Genomic DNA, 24,148 nt, shown 5'->3' on the forward strand with positions numbered 1-24,148 from the left:
GCTATCCTCCAGCTCTAGCAAGGAACTGAACTTACACTGGCCCTGCAGCTCTTCTTATACTGACCTGCTGAGCCCTGATTGGCTGTGTCCCAGACAGCCAGTCCAGGCAGCTTGGAGGACCCTCTCCACTGTCCTTTTCTGGGATGGGGTGAGGCAGGATCATGAGGCCTCCAGCGGGGGCCTCAGAGGGTCTCGTATACCCCATCACAGAGGCATGCAGTGCAGGAGGGACTTCATTTGTACAGTTCAGCTGATAACACCAATATTCATGCCATTTAGTAGATCTATTATGTTGATTCTGCTGAGAGAAAAAACTGTGGCCTGGTCTACAATGGGGGATGGGGGGGTCGATCTAAGTTACGCAACTTCAGCTACATGAATAATGTAGCTGAAGTAGACGTACTTAGACCTACTCACCGCGGTGTCTTCACTGCGGTGAGTTGACTGCTGTCACTCCCCTGTTGACTCTGCCTGCGCTTCTCACAGCACTGAAGTACAGGAGTCGATGGGAGAGTGCTCGGGGGGTTGATTTATCGCATCTAGACTAGACGCAATAAATCAACTCCTGCTGGATTGATCGCTGCCCGCCGATCCGGCGGGTAGTGTGGACATACCCTTTGAATTATTTGGTTTGAATAGAACACAAGCAATGAAAACCATTAACACAAATACAATAAAACTCCTCTACAGTGCCATCTAGTGACAGATACCTATTATTTTGATCCAGCTTCCAAAGTCTTCTCTAGAGCTCTGTGACAGTGGCTGTCCATGCACAACCAAGTTTGACAGGTTGTATGATTCTCAGATCCTGGTTAGAAAGAAGAGTTATTTCTGCTGACTTAGCAAACCAGACAAGTCATATTAACTCCAACTTAGAGGATATACAAAAAGCTTTTGAGATTCTTTCTGAAGGAAAGGAATTAAGTCAAGGACAGCAGGACCTGAAGGCTGAAACCCGAGGAACAGCATATCTCTGAAGAAAACTTAAGTTGAGGTTTTATATTTTATTGTCAGTCAAGTTAACAATAATGGCAAACCCCTGGGTAAGACTGACCTTTAACTCAATGTTTGTACTATTTCAACAGTAGGCTGGGGATGCTGCCCATTCAGTCAAAGGCTGCCCACAACCTTGCAAAATATCAGTGCAAACCATGGCTAAAACAAGATAGTTCTGGATTCGGATGGCTGTTATATGATGTGATAAATCCAAACGTTGGCTGGTTGACAGATGGTCAAGATATTCATTACAAGATGCTGTGAAAATGATACTGACCCTAAAAATGATCTGGAAGAAACTAAATCTGGCACTGCTAGGAAGATGAATAAATTAACAGATTCAAGATTTTAAGGCCAGAAGGGATCATTATGATCTAGTCAGACCTTTTGTATAACACAGGGACTAGATAGATAGATTGAGCTTCATCCAGTAATTCTGTCAGCAAGCACAGTAACTTCTGGTTGAGCTAGAGCTTATCTTGATTTTAAAGACTTCAAGTGATGGAGAATCTACTACATTCCTTGAATTATTTAATGTGCTTCTACAATCCCTGATTGCTATGCCTTTATTAAAATCTAGTGAAATGTTCTGCCTGGAAAGTGCAATTTCACGAGTATCTTTGGAGGAAAATAGCGGAACCAGCACAGTCACAGCCATCCTGGAGGTTGAGAAATGAACCAGGGATTCAACTACACAAAATATATAGAGCAAAAAATATATATATATATTCAGTATTCTCTTTAGTATTCACTTTAGTATTTCTCAATAGCAACTAAAGCAAACCAAAAAATATGAAAAGAAATGTCTTCAAGGGTTCTACAAATAGGAGTGGAATAATAAATAGACAAGAGAATATTAATAAAACAGGGAATCATCGAAGATTAGGGTTGGAAGAGACCTCAGGAGGTCATCTAGTCCAACCCCCTGCTCGAAGCAGGACCAACACCAACTAAATCATCCCAGCCAGGGCTTTGTCAAGCTGGGCCTTAAAAACCTCTAAGGATGGAGGTTCCACCACCTCTCTAGGTAACCCATTCCAATCCTTCACCACCCTCCTAGTGAAATAGTGTTTCCTAATATCCAACCTACACCTCCCCCACTGCAATTTGAGACCATTGCTCCTTGTTCTGTCATCTGCCACCACTGAGAACTGCCAAACTCCCTCCTCTTTGGAACCCCCCTTCAGGTAGTTGAAGGCTGCTATCAATTCCCCCTCACTCTTCTCTTCTGCAGACTAAACAAGCCGAGTTCCCTCAGCCTCTCCTCGTAAGTCATGTGCCCCAGCCCCCGGATCATTTGCGTTGCCCTCCGCTGGATTCTCTCCAATTTGTCCACATCCTTTCTGCAGTGGGAGGCCCAAAACTGCACACAATACTCCAGATGTGGCCTTACCAGTGCTAAACAGAGGAGAATAATCACTTCCCTCGATCTGCTGGCAATGCTCCTACTAAGGCAGCCCAACATGCTGTTCACTTTCCTGGCAACAAGGGCACACTGCTGACTCACACCCAACTTCTCATCCACTGTAATCCCTAGGTCCTTTTCTGCAGAACTGCTGCTTAGCGAGTCAGTTCCCAGCCTGTAGCAGTACCTGGGATTCTTCCATCCTAAGTGCAGGATTCTGCACTTGTCCTTGTTGAACCTCATCAGATTTCTTTTGGCCCAATCCTCCAATTTGTCTAGGTCACTCTGGACCCTATCCCTACCCTCCAGTGACCTTTCCCCCCCGCCCCAGTTTAGTGTTATCTGTGAACTTGCTGAGGATGCAATCCATCCCATCATCCAGATCATTAATAAAGATGTTGAAGAAAACCAGCCCCAGGACCGACCCCTGGGGCACTCTGCTTGATACCAACTAGACATCAAGCCATTGATCACTATCTGTGGAACATGTAAAGATATAAAAAGTTACAGGTTGCCATTTACTAGGCTAAAGAACTTCTAGCTGATAGAAACATTAAAAGGAGGGAGAATTAGGCTGAAAAGGACTAACTGAAAAGATAAGTTGCTTGAGCATCAAACTGGAATACAAAAGCATTCTGTGAGATTACTGTGGAAATAAAGAATGGAGTGTCCTCATTTGTTAGGCTACAAAGTTACTATAACTGTCAAACTGCTTATTTTTATTTCAGATTTCACCCTGCCTTCCAGATGCAAAATCATGCACTTCATTCATCAGAATTACTTAGATACTTGACTGCTGCCAAAGATTCTAGACACAGGTAGAAAGCATCCTCTGTACTCTTGGATCTATTTCAGTTGAATTAATAGAATGTCCGAAGCACAGTGTTTGTAAGTGGAGGATCAGCAATGAAGGAGTACATTAAAAAGAAAGAAACAAGGGAAGAACCTATTCTTATTTTAGTAATGTCCTCTTCATTCTTGCTCTCTTTTCTTGGGGACTCTTTATGGGCTCCCGATAACTATAAAGGAAAAGTCTTTTAGTTTCTTTAAATGTTGATGATACTCTTTCTTGAGGGCCTGAGGATTCCAAGGGTGATGAGATGGTCATTTGGAGCAGACTGTTGTGAGGCAGCAGAAAAGAGAATAATAAGAGTGGTGCAGATTCTTAAACTCCAGTGTCTATACGGGAATTGCAGCAGCAGGGGGAAAGGAGTGATTGAGACTGAGGCTGTGGGCAGCTACATTGAAAAAAAAATGTGATTATAAGACTGGGGGAAGCCGGAGACAAGGAAAGTGGGATTTTAAACTGACTGTGGGTAAGAGCATCACAAAACTCAAACGTTATTTGTTTTTTTTTGTTTACAATGAATTATAATTGTATCATGTTTATTACCTCAATTTTTAATAATCTGCAAATAGTTTAAAGAAAATTAATATACTTGTGTGCAAAAAATGGGTAATATTTAATATTAGTGACAGCACTCAATTAATAATTTTTCTCAATAGTTACTTTATTTAAACTTAAAATATTGGGCCATGTAGTGGTAACTGGGCCTACAAATTTACCCTGTGAATTCAACCGTTAAAAGTGAGTGAAAGTTCACAAAATGTAACAACCTATAACAACAGATGTTAATGGGAAAAGCAAAAAAGAGACAAAGATTGCCTACCAATATAATTAAAAGACTATGTTAAACAAGAACTTTGTGAGACCAGAAATCAATGAACTAAAATCAGTGAAAATTGGACCTAACTGATGAACAAAATAATGAATGGATGGGTTATCCACCCATCACTCCCTTTAAGGGGTTCTTTGTTGGGCCTGTCCTGTAATAGGTAACTTCTGGGTACTCTTCCTGCTTTGTTAATCTGTTTCTTCACTTCAGCAGGTGGGTACTGTAGTTGTAAGAACGCTTGACAGAGATCTTGTAGGTATTTGTCTCTGTCTGAGGGGTTGGAGCAAATGCGGTTGTATCGTAGAGCTTGGCTGTAGTCAATCGATCGTGGATGAAAGCTGGAAGCATGTAGGTAAGTATAGCGGTCAGTAGGTTTCTGGTATAGGGTGGTGTTTATGTGACCATCACTTATTAGCACTGTAGTGTCCAGGAAGTGGATCTCTTGTGCGGACTGGTCCAGGCTGAGGTTGATGGTGGGATGGAAATTGTTGAAATCAGGGTGGAATTCCTCAAGGGCTTCTTTTCCATGGGTCCAGATGATGAAGATGTCATCAATGTAGCACAAGTAGAGGAGGGGCATTAGGGGATGAGAGCTGAGGAAGAGTTGTTCTAAGTCAGCCATAAAAATGTTGGCATACTGTGGGGCCATGCGAGTACCCATAGCAGTGCCACTGATTTGAAGGTATACATTGTCCCCAAATGTGAAATAGTTATGGGTGAGGACAAAGTCATGAAGTTCAGCCACCAGGTTTGCTGTGACATTATCGGGGATACTGTTCCTGACAGCTTGTAGTCCATCTTTGTGTGGAATGTTGGTGTAGAAGGCTTCTACATCCATAGTGGCTAGGATGGTGTTTCCAGGAAGATCACCGATGGATTGTAGTTTCCTCAGGAAGTCAGTGGCGTCTTGAAGATAGCTGGGAGTGCTGGTAGCGTAGGGCCTGAGGAGGGAGTCTACATAGCCAGACGATCTCCAGACCACACCACACGATCCATTGTCTACAGCCAAGCTCTACGATACAACCGCATTTGCTCCAACCCCTCAGACAGAGACAAACACCTACAAGATCTCTATCAAGCATTCTTACAACTACAATACCCACCTGCTGAAGTGAAGAAACAGATTGACAGAGCCAGAAGAGTACCCAGAAGTCACCTACTACAGGACAGGCCCAACAAAGAAAATAACAGAACGCCACTAGCCAACACCTTCAGCCCACAACTAAAACCTCCCCAATGCATCATCAAGGATATACAACGTATCCTGAAGGACGACCCATCACTCTCACAGATCTTGGGAGACAGGCCAGTCCTTGCTTACAGACAGCCCCCCAACCTGATGCAAATACGCACCAGCAACCACATACCACACAAAAAACCCATTAACTCAGGAACCTATCCTTGCAAAAAAGCCTGTTGCCAACTGTGTCCACATATCTATTCAGGGGATACCATCATAGGGCCTAATCAGATCAGCCACACTATCAGAGTCTCGTTCACCTGCGCATCTACCAATATGATATATGCTATCATGTGCCAGCAACGCCCCTCTGCCATGTACATTGGCCAAACTGGACAGTCTCTACGTAAAAGAATAAATGGACACAAATCAGACGTCAAGAATTATAACATTCAAAAACCAGTTGGAGAACACTTCAATCTCTTTGGTCACTCGATTACAGACCTAAAAGTGGCAATTCTTCAATAAAAAACCTTCAAAAACAGACTCCAACGAGAGACTGCTGAATTGGAATTAATTTGCAAACTGGATACAATTAACTTAGGCTTGAATAAAGACTGGGAGTGGATGGGTCAATACACAAAGTAAAACTATTTCCTTTTGTTTATTTCCCCCCTACTGTTCTTGTAAATTGCTGGAAATGGCCCACCTTGATTATCACTACAAAAGTCTCTCCCCACCCCCCGCTCTCCTGCTGGTAATAGCTCACCTTTCCTGATCACTCTTGTTACAGTCTGTATGGTAACACCCATTGTTTCATGTTCTCTGTGTATATAAAATCTCCCCACTATATTTTCCACTATAGGCATCCGATGAAGTGAGCTGTAGCTCACAAAAGTTTATGCTCTAATAAATTGTTAGTCTCTAAAGTGCCACAGGTACTCCTTTTCTTTTTACGGATACAGACTAACACGGCTGCTACTCTGAAACCTAATGTTGGACAGTTTCTTAGTCATATTAAGATGTTTGATTCTTTGACCCTTATATTTCATCTAAATGAATACAACAGCCACTCTCTTCTGGAGAATAGGGGAGGTAAATCTCATGTCTTTGGCTGGTGAGGGAGCTCCCCATACCCCAGTATGCATGTAACTTGTCTGTACAGCATAAGCAGCACACGCATGTACAGAATGCTCATTTATGAGTGGGCACTATTATCAGTCTATATTTACTTCCATGCTCTACCATTTCATGTTATTATTTTTCCATCATAAGTAGCCAAGCAAGGAAAAATCCTGGAAGTGCTCAATTTTTTGAAACACGGGGAATCTGAGAATGTGGGGCAGCCATGAAAAAGTCAAAATATTTGCTAGTCAGTGGTTCCCAAGCTTGTTCCGCCGCTTGTGCAGTGAAAGTCCCTGCCGGGCTGGGCCGGTTTGTTTACCTGCCATGTCCGCAGGTTCAGGCAATCGCAGCTCCCAGTGGCCGCGGTTCGCTGCTCCAGGCCAATGGGAGCTGCTGGAAGCAGCGCAGGCCGAGGGACATATTGGCCACCGCTTCCAGCAGCTCCCATTGGCCTGGAGCAGCGATCGGTCGAACCTATGGATGCGGCAGGTAAACAAACCGGCCTGGCCCGGCAGGGACTTTCCCTGCACAAATGGTGGAACAAGTTTGGAAACCACTGTGCTAGTCCAAAACCAAACAAATTAAACACAGAAGGACCAGATCAAACCACCAAGATCTGTGTGTGGAGGGGCTTCTCCATGGAAAAATCACCACCTTCCAATGAAAGAAAGTGGCCAGCTTTAAGGCAGCATTTGATCTTTGTTTGGATTCTGCAGGGTACTCTTCATGAGTCCAGGGAGCCACATGGGGAGAGAAGACAGGATGGGAAGGAATAGGTAAGGTTGCAGGGAGCATATTATTCCAACATTGGCCCTGAAGAAATTCTACCCCAAGGATAATACAGGCCCCAGGCTATATTATCTTTCTGATGCCCTCTCTGTAACTGAGATTCCCCCATGTATACACACATACTCCTCAACCACAGTACTATCTCCGGAACTGGAAGTGAGGGTGGAAGGTGTCGGGAAAACAGAGCCTGCATAGATGTATGAGACATAGCCTTGTCTCCTGCTGCTGCTGTGGAGGAAAACATACAGATCCCAAGGGACCCACACAGAAGGGGCAATTGGGGAGACACCTCCAGGAGGAGAAACTTGCAGAGATATCCTTCCCCTTTGCTGCCATCTGCGAGTTGCTTCACAAGAGGGGTTACCAAGTTAAAGGTTAATATTAGCACCTTGTGGGATTGGATGATGAAAACAAACTGCGAGTTAGAAAACAAGTCATTTATGGAGAGAGAAAGAGATGCCAGTAATGGATGCAGCAGGATACAAAAATATAAGGTCTAAAAGATTGTAAAGAGGAGAATGAAGATCAAGACCAAATCAATTGAACCTCATTAAAAAGTGATAAAGAAGAGAAGTGAGGAAAAACATAAGCTTCCATCTTAAGTTGATATAAATGCATTGACTGAAATGCCAAAGGAAATTGCAGTATCTGGAATCATAGGTGCTGTCGAAGACTTGGGCAGTCCGAATCTGTGAACCCTGAAGTTAATGGACTCCCTTGACCAGAACAAGGTCTATTTCAGTAGTTGAGAAATATGGGGCTCTGGAGGTCATAAGAGAATAGAAGGACGCAAATCAAATAGGAGATATAATGGCTGAAACAATAAAGTAGACTGAAAGTTAGATGTCTGAGTCTAAAATTTGAATGAAGAATTAAATGCAGATTCTTGAGTAGCAAAGGACATAATTTTGACTGGGAAATTCAGAAAAAACTGGAATCTTGTTATGATGATTTTAAAAAAGAAGCATCAGCAAGGCTTGAGGAAATATAATTCCACTTGATGAAAATGAACGAATTTAGTTCAATTCATACTTTGTAGGGAGTAGAGTTGGTTGAATAACTCACTGAAAATTTTAGCTTTTTTTCCAAATAAAGTTTCCATTATTTAACTATCTCTAAGAAAAAGAGGACAGAAGGGAAAGATCATTCAGACCCAGACGCAGAGTCTTTTAAAAATATCCAAGTTTTGCCTATACTAATAAAATTACCTGCTGAAAACAGGCATCTGCCACAGGTGCAGTGGAACTGGCACTGGGTGTAGCTTTCCTGCAAAAGTAGTCTTAGACGAACCATAGCCAGCACCGTTTTCTACACTGTGATTAAAACCTGCTCAGAAATTGCCCATACCTCATATTTCCTGTATCCTAAAATTTAATCCTTAATCAAAAATCTGCCTTTTTTTTTGTTCAATTCACTGTGTTGAAGATTATTTTAGGGGAAATGAAACCTATTTTATATCTAAAAGAATCAGAGACTTATAGTACCTAGCTATTATTGAATTTCGTATAAAATAGTTCCTCTAGTTGTGTCAAGGTTCCTCCCCCACTCTGAACGCTAGGGTACAGATGTGGGGACCTGCATGAAAACCTCCTAAGCTTATCTTTACCAGCTTAGGTCAAAAAGTTCCCCAAGGTACAAAATGTACCCTTTGTCCTTGGATTGGCCGCTACCACCACCAAACAAATACTGGTTACTGGGGAAGAGCTGTTTGGAAACGTCTTTCCCCCCAAATACTTCCCAAAACCTTGCACCCCGCTTCCTGGACAAGGTTTGGTAAAAAAAGCCTCACCAATTTGCCTAGGTGACTACAGACCCAGACCCTTGGAACTTAAGAACAATGAACAATCCTCCCAACACTTGCACACCCCCCTTTCCTGGGAAATGTTGGATAAAAAGCCTCACCAATTTGCATAGGTGACCACAGACCCAAACCCTTGGATCTGAGAACAATGAAAAAGCATTCAGTTTTCTTACAAGAAGGCTTTTAATAGAAATAGGAGTAAATAGAAGTAAAGAAATCCCCTCTGTAAAATCAGGATAGTAGATACCTTACAGGGTAATTAGATTCAAAACATAGAGAATCCCTCTAGGCAAAAACTTCAGTTACAAAAAAGATACACAGACAGAAATAGTTATTCTATTCAGCACAATTCTTTTCTCAGCCATTTAAAGAAATCATAATCTAACACGTACCTAGCTAGATTACTTACTAAAAGTTCTAAGACTCCATTCCTGGTCTATCCCCGGCAAAGGCAGCATAAAGACAGACAGAGATCCTTTGTTTCTCTCCCTCCTCCCAGCTTTTGAAAGTATCTTGTCTCCTCATTGGTCATTTTGGTCAGGTGACAGCGAGGTTACCTTTAGCTTCTTAACCCTTTACAGGTGAGAGGAGTTTTCCACTGGCCAGGAGGGATTTTTAAGGGGTTTACCCTTCCCTTTATATTTATGACAAGTTGGCTGTTCAGAAGATCGTCTCTGCTGACTGAACAGCTTCTTTAGTAGTTACAAAGAGCAGAAATTGTAGCAATGATGGCAGAAATAATCTCAGCAGTTCCCACAGTTATTGCTGTATGTAGATAAACATTTGCCAGTCACACCTCGCTTCTTAATTCCAGTAGCTTATTCTGGGGTTCTCTTTAGGAAAAAGAAGGAGGTGAAAGGAACCTTGTGAGAGTGCAATGATACAAAAAGAGAAATTTTACAATGTCTAGGCACAAAACATTATGAATTGTTATTAGCTGTATTGTGGTAGCACCTAGAAGCCCAAGTCCCATTGAGTATATACAAACATAACAAACAGATAGTCGCTAAATAGGCTAGCCTTGGCTGATGAATTTATTCCTATAAATACATACAAATAATAAAATGAAACACAAATAATGATAATTCCTACACTAAAATGAACAAACAATGCCATAATTTCAATCTAAGTAAAATATGTAAGTTTGTTTTTACAAAACATTGCGCAAATAATCTAAAACATAAGCCCCAACGCAATTCATTTCTCATCTCCAGTGTATATAGTCCTTTAAATCTTAGGACATCTAATCCCTCAGTGCACTACATACCACACTCTTGTGTCTTCCACCATGCCTACACTCTTCATTGTGCCTCTACCAGGACAGCCACCCCAGCTCTTCCAGCTGTGTTTCAACCCTGCTCTTCCCAGTGAGAACCACCTCCCTTCTAAGCCTCCTTGTTGGGAGAACATTCTCACTGGGCAAGAAGCACCCATCACTCCACCCCCCCAGCCCTCTCACTACTCTCCTGGGTCCTGATCTCTGCCATGGAAATGTCAGCAGATAAGCCCCTCCGCCACTCTCCTGCCTTTAGCCCTGTGACCCTGGCTTGGGGAAGTCACCCAGCAACCTCCTCTTGCTGTCCGCTTGCCTTTAGCCTTCCCCCAGGATCATCCTTCAGTTCCTTCTGGGACCTTCCCCAGTCTCTGGGTGCTTTCACCTACCTTTTCCTGATTGACACAGCTCTGAGTTCCTCGGTCCCTAACTCTCTCCAGGCCAGTTGGAGTAAGCTGATGAATCACAGGTGCCCTGGCCCTGCTTCCTCTTAAAGGGCCAGTGTCATCCCATGACAAGGGGCTTCAACTCCTCACTCACTGACATAATGATCGGAATTAATGAGAGGGCAGGGCCTGTGATGACCAGATTTCAGGAGAAGAAAGGGATTTTTTTTTAAATCCCCTTTCCTTCTGATATATTGTCTCTAGTAAGGAAGGGATTAGTGGAGGTATGCCCAGTGGAAGCAGTGGCAGTGAGCGGGGATTTTTAGCTTTCTCCCCAGCTGACATTTTCTCTAGGGATAATGAAGTGGATGAAGTCTGGTGGAAGGAGATGAAGAGTCCAATGGTAGTATCAAAAAAATTGCTTTCAAAGGAGTGGCCCAAAATACCAGAGGAACTGAAGTGGTATAATACACATTTTGTGAGCACCAATGGAAAATACAAGCAGCATGAGATGGTAATTCAATACATTCTGTGCTTAAGTCTATGATATTTTGGTATTTTTGTAACGGATTAAGTTAAGTAGACATCTTGGACTCCCAAACTTTTTCATAGGTCAGTGTAGTTTGGGCATTAGGTGTGGGACATTGCAGGATGGTTATTCCTTGCTGATGGTGCTAAAGGGACATGCTAGTTAATAATCCTGATTGAGTTGAGCTGGTGGAGTGATATTACGTTGAGGTGGCAAGTAATTCAGTGCCAAACTGACAACTGATGTGTATCTGCAACCAAGTAAGTTACAATTTGTTCAAACAACCAAATTGTGGCAACTCCAAAAGCTTTAACAATTTCAAAATGAGTAAACTGAAGAGAGAAGGAATTGACCAATTTGTTGGTCACAGTTAAATTGGCCTGTTCTTCCATTTAACTTCATTTTAAAGGATTATTTAAAATATAATTTGATATTCATAATCTTTCAGAACAGCACACATTTTGGGTATGATTTCACACAGCCAAAAACAATCTTCAGTTTGTGGTATAATATCATAGTTGGTGCTTTTCTGTAAAAAAAACAAAAAAATATTTTTCTGTAAAGAAAAAGAATTAAACTAAAATAATCCAAATCTATGCTGTTCTGAAAGATTATGAATATAAAATTTATGATTACGAATTTAAAATTATATTTTAAATAATCCACCATAGGCAGATTATAATTAAATAAATGTAGAGATTGAGGCACATTTCCCATATTACTAGAGAGTGATCAATTTCAGTTTTTTAAAGAATCTCCTGATTTTATTTATAAGATTCCATTTTAACATCTGTAAAGGATAATAGGTGTTTGTAGGATGGCACTGGAGAAAAAATTCTATTAGCAAATACAGCTCTAAGGTCTGAGTGTCCATATGCTTAAAAATGAGAGACCTTTTTCCTCTAGGGCCATAAAACAATATAGTATATGCCTCATAATTCCTACTACCCTGTTGAAATATTTTTCAATAATGTGAATATTTTATTTATAATATATTTTATTGTTTATGTATGCATTTATATTAATAGCTAGCTTTATTATCTACATGGGGAAACAGGTTCTTCAAGTTAGAGTAACAGTTTAAAGTGCAGTACTCGTGAGGAACTGTCTAATAACCCATCCAACTATGTATAGTATGCCATGCTTATTAACAAGAATTATTACTGAATTTACTATTCTAGAAATCTAGTACAGAGAGAGAAATTTAGGCTTTCAGCAATCCAAGTGGTCCAGTGATCATAAATGCTTATGGATCAATGCCCTAACAGATAAAGCACAAGATGGGGCATTAGTTGGTGTCTGTTTCAGTTCATGCTAGGGAACAGAATGACCAGGTCCTTATGCACCTATCTATAATAGGGAAAGAAAAGAAAAAAACCACCCTGTTTTATCATAGGGGACTTCAATCTGAGTTTGAGGTTTCATGCTGCCAGAATTAAAACATCCTTGGAATTTCTAAACATTATAGATGACAAATTCCTAATTCAAAAAGTGTTGCATCCAACAACCGGAAATTCTATATTAGAGCCCCATCTTGACAGATAAAGAGGAACTGATCACAGAACTAAAAATTAATGGTAGCTTACATACAAATGATCATGACTCTATCACATTTATAACACGCAAACAGAATAAAGTACACACCAGTTTACATATATATTTAGTGCTTTAAAAGGCTCAGTTTCACAAAGCTGAGAACAATTGAGCCAGCTCAGTTAGGAGGAAGAATTTAATCAGAAAGAGGTGAATGATAATTGAGAATTATTTAAGAAAATTTTAGCAGATGCCCAAAAGGCCACAATTGAGAAAGAAGGCCATATTGGTTAAAAAACTGACCTGGTATAGATGGGAAGTGAAGGCAGGTATAAACATATAACACAAATGGAAGAAAGGGGAATTTGATAGAAATGACTATAAATCAGAAGTTGGGATGTGTGGAAAATTGATAATGGAAGCAAAGGGACACAAGGTGAAATTTAAGGCCAACAGAGTTAAGGACAGTACGAAGGAGCTTTTAAAGTATATTAGGATAAAAAACAACAACAAGGACTCTGGTGGTACCTTAAAGACTAACAGATTTATTTGTGCATAAGCTTTCATGGGTAAAAAACCCACTTCTTTACATCCGAAGAAGTGGGCTTTTTACCCACAAAAGCTTATGCCCAAATAAATCTGTTAATCTTTAAGGTGCCGCCAGACTTGTTGTTGTTTTTGTGGATACAGACTAAAATGTCTGTCTTTCCGATACTTAGGATCAAAAAGAATCCTAACAATGGTATTAGTACATTACTAGGTGGAAATGATAGAATTATTAGCAATAATGCAGAAAAGGCAGAAGTGTTCAATTAATATTTGTTCTGTATTTGGGAAAAACAGATGTTATAGTCATATCATACGATAACAGTGGAATGAAAAGAGTTCTTGATGATTACCTGTTCTGTTCATTCCCTCTGAAGCACGTGGCATTGGCTACTGTCTGAAGACAGGATACTGGGCTAGATGGACCTTTGGTCTGACCCAGTTTGGTCATACTTATGTTATCTCAGGAGGATGCTAAACAGAAGCTACAAAAGTTAGACATTCTCAAATGATCAGCAAGGGATAACTTGCATTCAAGAGTTTTCAAAGAGCTGGCTGAGGAACTTGCTGAACCGTTAATGTTGATTATCAATAAGTCTTATCACAGTGGGGAAGTTCCAGAAGATTGGAGGAAAGCTGCTGTTGTGCCAATATTTAAAAAGGATAACTGGAATGAATTGGGTAATTATAGGCCTGTCAGTCTGACGTTGATCCAGGCAAGATAACAGAACAGATGATACAAGACTTGTTTAATAAAGAATTGAAGGAGGGTAATATAATTAATGTCAATCAATATAGGTTTATGGAAAATTAACTTGTTGTCCTGCCAAATTAACTTGTTATTTTTTTATGATATTACAAGTTTGGTTGATAATGGTAATAGTGTTGAGGTAATATATTTAGATTTCTGTAAGGCATTTGACTTGACATGACATTTTAATTAAAAAATGAGAAAGATATAAAATTAACATGGCACACATTCAGTGGATTAAAATCTGACTAACTGATAGATCTCAAAATGTAATTGTAAATGTGGAATCATCATTAAGCAGGTGTATTTCTAGTGGGATCCTGAAGGGATTGGTCCCTGGCCCTATGCTACTTAACATGTAAGAAAATATATCAGTGATAAAGTTTGCAGCTATCACAAAAATTGGGGGAGTGGTAAATAATGAAGAGGACAAGTCACTGATTCAGAGGGATCTGAATCTCTTGATAAACTGGGTGCAAACAAACAAATTGTGTTTTAATACATCTTATTGTAAATGTATACATCTAGAAACAAAGAATGTATACCATGCTTAAAGAATGGGAGACTGTATCCTGGGAAGCAGTGGCTCTGAAAAACATTTGGCTGTTGTGGTGGATAATCAGCTGAACATGAGTTCCCAGCGCAACACTGTGGCCAAAAGGCCTCATGTAGTCTTTGGATATATAAAAAGGCAAATCTCAAGTAGGAACAGAGAGGTTATTTTATCTCTATATTTCACACTGGTGCGATACTGTATCTAATTCTGGTGCCCACAATTGAAGAAGAATGTTGATAAACTGGAGAGGGTTCAGAGAAGAGCCAAGGGAACAATAAAAGGACTAGAAAACATGCCTTATAGTGATAGACTGAGTTCCTTGAGTCTATTTAGCTTTAACAAAGAGAAAGTTTAGGGGTAACATGATTACTGTTTATAAGTACCTCATAGGAAACAAGTATTTAATAATGATTTCTTCAGCCTTGCAGAGAAAGGTATAACCAGATCCAATAGCTGGAATTTGAAGCGAAACAAATTCAGACTGAAAATAAGGTATAAATATTCAACAGTGAGAGTAATTAACCTTTGGAGCAACTTACCACAGGTCATCCTGGATTCTCCATCACTGACCATTTTAAAATCAAGGTTTGATGTTTGTTCTAAAAGATCTGCTCTAGTGATTATTTTTGGGAAGTTCTATGGCCTGTGTTATACAGGAGGTGAGACTAGATGATCACCTAGGAAACTATGAATCCATGATTTTATACAAGGCATTTTTAAACATCTAGTCAACCATTAAGTAGTTTTCTCTTCTGACTGGGGTCTTGCTGTCAGTTCCTTGTATCAAACTTTTCAAGGAATAACAGCAGGGCATTCTACCAGAGCTTTAAGCCCCTATCTTGCAAACTCATAAACCCATTGAGGCTGTGGTGGGGTCAAATGGGCAAACTGACCTAGCTGCATCATTGGAGCCTTGTTTCATAGTCTTTGTTCGTTCAACCCAGAGTGAAAGACATATTAATTTGGCTTGCAGCTGCAGTCTGTTTTGCTGTTTGTGTTTATTTTTATTCATAACAGTTGCTCATATTTCGGAACCCACTGTGGTGATTCATAAATGCCAACCTGTATTTTTTCTATGCATTGAAAATAAGTTCCTGTCTATTCTAGTCATAGATACAATACAAAGGCTCAGTCCAATTCCCACTGAAGCCAATGGAAAACCTCAATGGTAGTTGGATCTGGTAGAAAATAAAATAATAATCACTGTATTTAATCATCCTGATTTGTTTCTTCAACAAAACATGAAATATTATTCATCTATAGTAAATCATTTACAGTCTGAAAGCCCAATAAATAAAGCCTAAAATCTAATCTAATCTAATGAATGATATTGCAGGGCTGTTTTCCCCTTGACAAATATGTCTCCTCTTGACACTAATGGGATTAACATACTTACGCTCGGGGAGGAATAGACCATTGTGTGGATATTTTAAACAGTGCATTATTTTCTTCCCTGAAAATGTTTTATTAATTTTCATATTCAATCTATATCATTTTTCTATAGTCAAAAGCAAAGGCTTCTAATAGACTTAACAGAGATATTCTTGTACATGCACTGAAAATGCTGCAGTTTATAGTAATAGATTGTCTTATTTTTGCATAAAGGAGCAATTCATAAAGTATAATGGCTTGGCCAATAGATATAAATTTATATTATAGACAGGTAAAAGCAGGCAAAGTGTAATATCAGTCATATTGCTTTAACAGACATTCCTTTCCATAGCAACTATCATTATGTAATTTCCAATGGCAATAACATTTATTTATTGCCATTTTCAAGTGTGTTTAAAACAAAAATAAATAAAATAAATATTTTCATACTGTGAACCTTTCAATGTTTTATTCAAAATACAGATTTTACCCTAACTGACCAGGCTCTTCAAACTTAATCTTTTCTTTTTTTTTTTAATCTTCCTGGGTTTTGAATCCAGGAGACTGTATTAGTCACTAGGTATTAATGATTATACTTGCCTTGCCAGTGGGTTGACATTATCAAGTCAAATCTGTTCTCTTTTATACTTCCTTAACAGAAATGGGAATAATCACCATCAAAACATATATGCCAAGGGGAATTGAAAAGAAACAAATAAAAATTTCTCAGCTTTCTTGATTTGGTCTTCGTATTTCTATTGTAGCTCACACATTAATTTTCTTAAAGCTTCTTAATTCTATATTTAATTTGCATGCAAATTAAAATGTTTCACACCCCAATACATTTAGATTTGCATCTTTACGTCTATAATTTCCCTTTCCTTTTTTGCTTTCCCTGTCTGTACAGATTTTTTTTCTAATTAGATTATTTTCAGAATTTTTATGAAGCAGTTTGTTTTAATTTGCCTCTTTTGTAACTAATTATGTAGATTTTAAATAGGTATCTATCTTTTTGCAATAAAATCCTTCTGTTGGTTGTTCAGCAGACGTTATTAAAATAGTATAGTTCTATTAATTGATAAGCTCAAAGTTTGAGAGAATTTGAAGCTATATTTTTAAAGGAATGTGAGTTAGAAACATCAAGTTTGAAATACCTGCAGATATTTTCCTTCGTGCATATAGGATTGAAGTGTCCACACTTCACCAGCCCTAGATCTTGCCTTTACCCAGGTAATTTTCAGTTAATGCAAAACAGGCACTTATCAGCAATCCTCTCTTCTCTCTCATGGTATTACTCTCCACTCCATCTTGGCTGTAGAAACATGCATACATCTGAAATAGCACTTGTGCATGTGCCCAGAATCAAGAAAAGAGAATACAATGTGAATTAGGATAATAATTATACTGATCATGTACTTTATCAGGTACCCTGATGAGCAGGCCTTTGGAGGACAGTCAGAAGTGCTCTGGAAACTAAGATGATCAAACATAAGAACTTGACTGGGCAAGGAGAGTTGAATTCCCTACTGGCCAGGCATCATCCAGTGGTTCCCAAACTTGTTCCACCGCTTGTGCAGGGAAAGCCCCTGCCAGGCCAGGCCAGTTTGTTTACCTGCCGTGTCCCCAGGTTCGGCCGATCGCAGTTCCCAGTGGCCGCGGTTCGCTGTTCCAGGCCAATGGGAGCTGCTGGAAGCGGTGGCCAGTACTTCCCTCAGTCCGCGCCGCTTCCAGCTGCTCCCATTGGCCTGGAGCAGTGAACCACAGCCATTGGGAGCCGCAATCAGCCGAACCTGTGGACGCAGCAGGTAAACAAACCGGCTCACCAGGGACTTTCCTTGCACAAGCAGCGGAACAAGTTTGGGAACCAAAGGATTCCCATTCTACTGCTCAGATTTATGGAGACTGAACAAGTTAGAAAACTGAGGTATGCTGGGGAATATTACCATAACATGAACAATATTCAAAAAGACTCACTTCAAATGGTTACTGAAGAACCTCAGTGAGGGAATTAGTCATGGACAGCAGACTGATGTAGAGGGAGAGACTCTATGAGATTTGTCATAAGCAACTGGGTTTGGCAGAACTTTAGGTAGGTCATGTGCATGTAGGCCTTTTCTATTTAAACCTTTCTCTGATTGTCATGTTTCTTTGGATAAATAAATAAATAAATACTTGCTTTTGCAGAAGCTGAGTCACTGCATTTACGAAATGGTCCCAGCTTGAAAACTAAAGTGTCTTGCAGGGCCACACCCAGCTGCATCTGGTAAGGAATCACTGTTAGCAAACAGGGGTGCTGTAGCCCAGGGACCCAGTCTAAGTGGGAGAAGTGCAGATTCCACCATGAGAGGTGTGAAGGTGTAATGCCTGCCCCGTGAAAGAAATGGGATTGGAATCAAAGGTCCAGCTAATTCTGTAACCATGACACATGGCATGGTTTTAATAGGTTAGTGTTCTGATTAGAGAGGGGCCTGAGTAACAAAAGTTAATATCCACATTGCAAAACACCCTCTCTTCCCCCCGCGCGCCCCCGGATTGTTTGGATTTGGGGTTTTGGTGGAGCCCATTTTAGAGGTAAGGACAACTAGAAAATCTGGGACCAGATCGTAGATTGGGTTCCAACCCTTCCCTCCTAACTTTGAGGGTGTTTGGAGTGGATGGTTTGCTTCAGGTCCATCTCTAACTTTGATACTGTAATCAAATGAAAGTTTAAAAAGCAATGGACACAGATATGGCATATTCATTTTAATGAAACATGAAGAAGAAACATCAAGTTTGAAACAATCATTCCTGAAAATATGTTTGTTTTTCAGCCAGCCCTGAACTTTTTTCAGTCTCCTAAGATATTTCACTGCAGCACACATTCTGGAAGTAAAAAAAAAAAATACAGATGTCTATAGTTGTTTACCGTTTATGAAAAACTCTCTGTGTACATTACAGGGAAAAAATCAGTTCTATGTTAATCATTTCTAGTTTGATTCTTAGATTCAACTTTACAATAAACTGTTCCTCATTTACTATATTTTTCTATTGTCATGAATTCTGAATGAATCTTTCCCGAAATTTAAAGAATTCATTCATGTGTAAGCCATAGTAACCGTCTGAAAAGTATATAGAACACCTACCTTTCCACTATGTACCTTCTTCTAGACTGAAAAGAGTGCACTCTGAAGTTTGTTTTCTTATATAACTGACATACAGGTCACATAACAGGAGATGATTATTTACCTAATAATATGAGTAAAGAATTTTTAAAGCTCCTTTATGTACTGATAATTCCACCCCAGATAAATCATATTCTCTTTGATGTGCCAATTCATATCTCCTAATGGCAGCAGGGACATTAATGTCTATGAATTAGAAACAATTACTGTTTTTGCCCCTGTGTGACTATTACATCTTCAGGTTAGAATTAAATTTTCCATAATTGAATATCAGTTTAATATAACCATTTCCTTCACTCTGTCTGTTCTTTCCACTCAGCCAGAATGTTTTAATCATAGACAGATTACAAAATGATTACTCATTTAAAAATCTTTGTACATCAAAGTTTGTAGTATTTTTTCCCAACTGATAACATCTGTTGTTATAATTTCACTTACATAAGTAAATATCAGCCCCCTGAGAAGATCAGTAATGAAATCCTGGCTCCATTGGAGTCAGGGCAAAACTCCTATTGATTTCAATTTGGCCAGGATTTAACCCAGATTTCTACTCTGAAAAGACATATTTGACTTTAAATATAAAACAGGGGACTAAAGCTATGGAAGGGGGAGACACCTCTGAACACACATGTCATCGTCACAAATGAGCTACAAGAAGTTACGCTAGCGGAGGATCTGGCGCCTTTTTTGAGAGAGGAAATTAAGATGGGGAAAGTGAGCCATGTGGTATTGGCAAAAACAAAGGATGGAGGGAGCATTGCTCCTTCAACATTTTAGGGAAGTGGTGATGAAGAAAGCAGTGTGGTGTAGAGTCTTTGCCCTCCCTGACTTTTCCTCAAGGTCATAATCTGACCTGAACTTATAGTTAGGGAGGAAATATTTTGCCATCATGATTTTCCAAGCTACACAAATGTTTCAAAAAAAATTTTTTTTCAACCAACCAAAGTACATTACTAAATAGAAATCACATGCAGAGCTCTTCTTAGGCAAACTCACTGTGAGACACTACAGTTCCCTAAACTACCTTACATTTACGTAACAGTTTTCATCCCTGAGGAACCTAAAGTGCTTTAAAAGCTTCCTCCACAATCCCACTCTTTCTAAATAAGTTACTATCAACATAGGTATATGCATATATAAAAGAGTTCATCCACTCACCACTGAAATGCAAAGACATCTGGGATGAAACAATGAAGTCATTAAACAGAACCCAATAACACAATGCTATAGATTAGAAGAGGAAGCAAATATATAATTGAAATTTATTTTAGACAGGCATAATATGACTCAAAAGAGAAATTTCTCCAGGGCAGTAGGGCCAGCCTTCCTGCAATTTTGAAAACTGCTATGCGACTTTAATAACCATATGTGCCCACAAGGGGTGGGGGGAAGATACCAGCGAAAGGAGGACACTCAGGCCTAAGAATAGTAAACTATGCTTTATTGAAGAAGGAAGGAAGAACTTACCCTCCAATCTGCGCAGGGAGCCCCTAGGATGCGTGGAGGGGCTGCAGGGGACTCTGGCTGTTTGGGACAGCTGACCAGGCAGGACTCCGCCGGGCGGGAGTCCTCTGCAGCGCTATATTCTCCACGCTTATCTCGGCGTTACATGGGGTCAAACTGGTTACATTCTTATATGTATGATTTATGCTTATTACATACACTAACTTGTTTACAAGGAAAAATATGCTGAGCTATGCTACAATACCTTTTGGCAGGGTCTGTAGGACAAATTTCATTGAAATTGCCTGCATCCTCCGCTTACATCCAGTCATGTACTCAGTCCACCACTTAGCTCCTCGCCAATCTTCCCCAACGTTGCCCCTAAACCATAGCAGCTAGAATCTCTCTTTTGCACAATGTCTGTTAGATAATACTTCCAGCAGAGCCAGACATGTCCTAACACTATACTGGGGAATTTGGTTACATACTGATTCCACAATTTTCTTTTCCAAACAAATGCTTGTTTCTTCAATTAAATTCACATGTGGAACCATATCAAAAACTTTGATTCCCACCTAGCTGATTTAGGAAAAAATCATCTCAGTGTAACTTTGTGAAGACAAAGGTTACACCAGTGATTGCTCTAGTCCAATCCCCTTTTCTAACTGGCCTAGTAATTACATTTTTAAAAAAATATATCAAAGAAGATTTCTCCAGGAATATTTTTAAATAAACCCTTGTTACCTGAAAATCGCTCAGTGTTGTTCTGTACAAACCGCTTATATAGTTGTCTATTATTTGCACAAGTATTATATATGACATTTAACAGTTTTACATATATGTATATGCTTCTATTTTAAAATGAAGTAGCAGTTCACGGGTTTCATTTTTACAGCACACTTGTAACTAATGTATATTAGAATTTCTGGAACGAAAGACTGGCCCAAGGAAGGTCAATTAATATAGAATGTACTATGCAGCAGAATGTCTTATCTCACTTCGCAGACATATGGTGATGAGTTTCAACAGTAGAACAACAAACGCCATAGGAGCATTTAGCATGAGATTTAACAGCATGTGGTTATGGACTGACGAAAGGGAGATTCTCCACAGTGGTACATTAGTTATTCATCACTTAGTATCCCTTTCTAAAACTGGAGATTTGCTTAGGACATGCTAAAGATCCAAGAGAGTGAAATACAGTAGAGGAGTTTGCACTAGAGGTGACAGCAGGATTATATTTTACTTTGTTTGGTTTTTAATTAAATATTATTCCAAAAAACAAATTATAATGCCAAGATCAGGAGATATAGCATATATAAAATAAGAAAAAGGCATGTCTTGTTATAGAAAAAAATCCCTCAAACATTTCAGGGAGAATAAGCAAACCCTCTAAAATAAGTTGAACATTAGAGCCGGTCAAATATCAGAATTTTCCATGCCAGGGAAAATTCCAATTTTTGACATTTGTTTTTGTCCTCAATTGGAAAGACAGTCAAAATATCATTTTTTTTTTGTGAGAAACAAAGTAGGATCTCCCAAAATGCATCATGGCTATGGTACTCCCATGATGCACTGCAGTTCAGCCCGAGGGGGGCTGCAGTGCATCATAGGAAATTTAGTCCCACCAAGGAGCCCAGCCCATAGAGAAGAATGGATGCATGATGCACCCAAACAACAACTCCTGTGTGAGGCAAAGGAGCAGCTCAAGCAAACAGAGATGAATGTTGAGATTACTCACAAGAGCTTCATTTAGTATCACAAGTCATAAATCAGATATCTTTTGATTTTCAGTCAAAAAAGTTATCAGCAAAATTGAAATTTTCCTGTGGAAAATGTCTGTTCTACAGAAACTGCATTTTCTATCAAAAAACATTTGATATAAAATTCCTGACCATCTCTAATGAATGCCTAAATACACAAAATAGAAACAAAGTACTGCATTTCTTATACTTATTGAAAAAAACCTAATACATTAATGTGAGAAAAAAATGTCTCATCAAAAGTAGGGAGTGAGATGGGTGATTTTAAATCTGAGCAGTAGGATACTCAGGCCTAGCCTACACTAGAAAAGTTGGATATAACTATACCGGCAACCCTCCTAGTGCAGACATAGTGAAGTTTCCATAATGTAGACACCTTCATAACATAGACAATAAGCTGTTTTATTCTGGCAAAAAAGTGCTTTCCCCATTATAACTTTTATACCCACCCCCCCAACAAAATAAACTACTCCAGCAAAAGTACTTTTTGGTGGTACAGAAATGTCATTAAAAAAAATCTCACCCCCTAACTAATATTACTGTATCTTCAAAAGTTTCTAGCATAGACCTGACCTCAGATTAAGTTCTTAAGGTGAGGACCATCTTTTTGTTATGATTATCAAGTGCCTAGTACAATGAATATCTGCTCCCTGACTCGGACTTCTATCTATTACCACAAAAATACCCACCTTTGCTGTTCCTTCCTCAGGCAGGGTGTAGTAGGACCTCAGGGCCTCAAGCAGGGAGTCTCAAAGGGCCAGGTTCACCCCATCACACTCCTGCAACATGCTCATGAAATTAAGCTTTAGAGATCTGTTCCTCACAGAAATAATTTTTCCTCCACAGTCTCTGAATCCCTTCATCAATTGTTTGACATTTGAATCAACTTCGGAATGTCAACAAGGTTATAATTCAAAGGCTTCAAATCTTGTTTTGGCTTATTTCATTGGTGCTGTCAGAATTTCTGAATACACTAACAAACTGAATACACTAACAAACTGTGCAAGGACCAGGGCTCTGTTTTTCAGCAAATTAGAAAGTGAAGTGCAAAAGGCATGAGCCTAGACATTAAAATATTTATTAAAATTACAAAGACTGACAGCTGAATTTATTACAAAATGGCATTTAAATGCTAACAAACACTGGTTTTGTATGCAGGAAAATGTATTCGCTTCAACCAAATAAACTTTCCAGTTTTATGATTGAGCAATGAGACTTCTCAGTTATAAAGCTACAGAATGCAAAAGGGCAGGGAGCCAAGCACAAATAGTACATTCCTAATTTAACATGTAAAATATTCATATTTAATATTTCAAACCTCAAAACTTTAAAAATGTGTCAGAAAGAATGATGCTTAATTCACTGTAGCCCAAGGGCAGAAGTACCTTCTGTGCCATCTGATTTTAGCATCCCATTTATTCTGCAGTTATACAAGAGGCTAGGAATCATGACAATGCTTTCATCACAGAAGAAGAATAGCAAAGGAATCACAATAAACATTTGGAATTAAAACTATGGACTAGACTATCTCCTTCAAGAAGATTAGTGAGAAATAATACGTTTTTATCTTTCTTTTCAGCTCCCTCTGCCCCTTGTTCTGTCCTTCTCCATCTCTTATGACAACTACACAATCCTCTCACCAGACCCTGAGAATCTCAGGATTCTCACCACATTCTCTCAGTCCTTCATATACAATATTTTTAAAATGTGACATTTCATCCCCAATCCTATTTCTAGAACACCAGTGACAACACCCTTGGTGACATCTCACCTAGATTACTGCAACCTCTTCCTCTGCTACTAGGGTGACCAGATAGCAAGTGTGAAAGCATGGGGATGGGGGGAGGGTATAATAGATGCCTAT

At 39.4% G+C, this 24,148-nt stretch overlaps 1 long non-coding RNA gene across 2 annotated transcripts in view; it reads right to left on the reverse strand.

Moving 5' to 3' along the window:
• Window positions 1-24,148, reverse strand: part of LOC122464475 — a 250,274-nt gene that overhangs the window by 100,335 nt on the left and 125,791 nt on the right. The gene's annotated exons all lie outside the window — the stretch shown is intronic.

This window comes from Chelonia mydas, chromosome 2, assembly GCF_015237465.2.
Source record: "Chelonia mydas isolate rCheMyd1 chromosome 2, rCheMyd1.pri.v2, whole genome shotgun sequence".
Classification (NCBI taxonomy): domain Eukaryota; kingdom Metazoa; phylum Chordata; order Testudines; family Cheloniidae; genus Chelonia; species Chelonia mydas.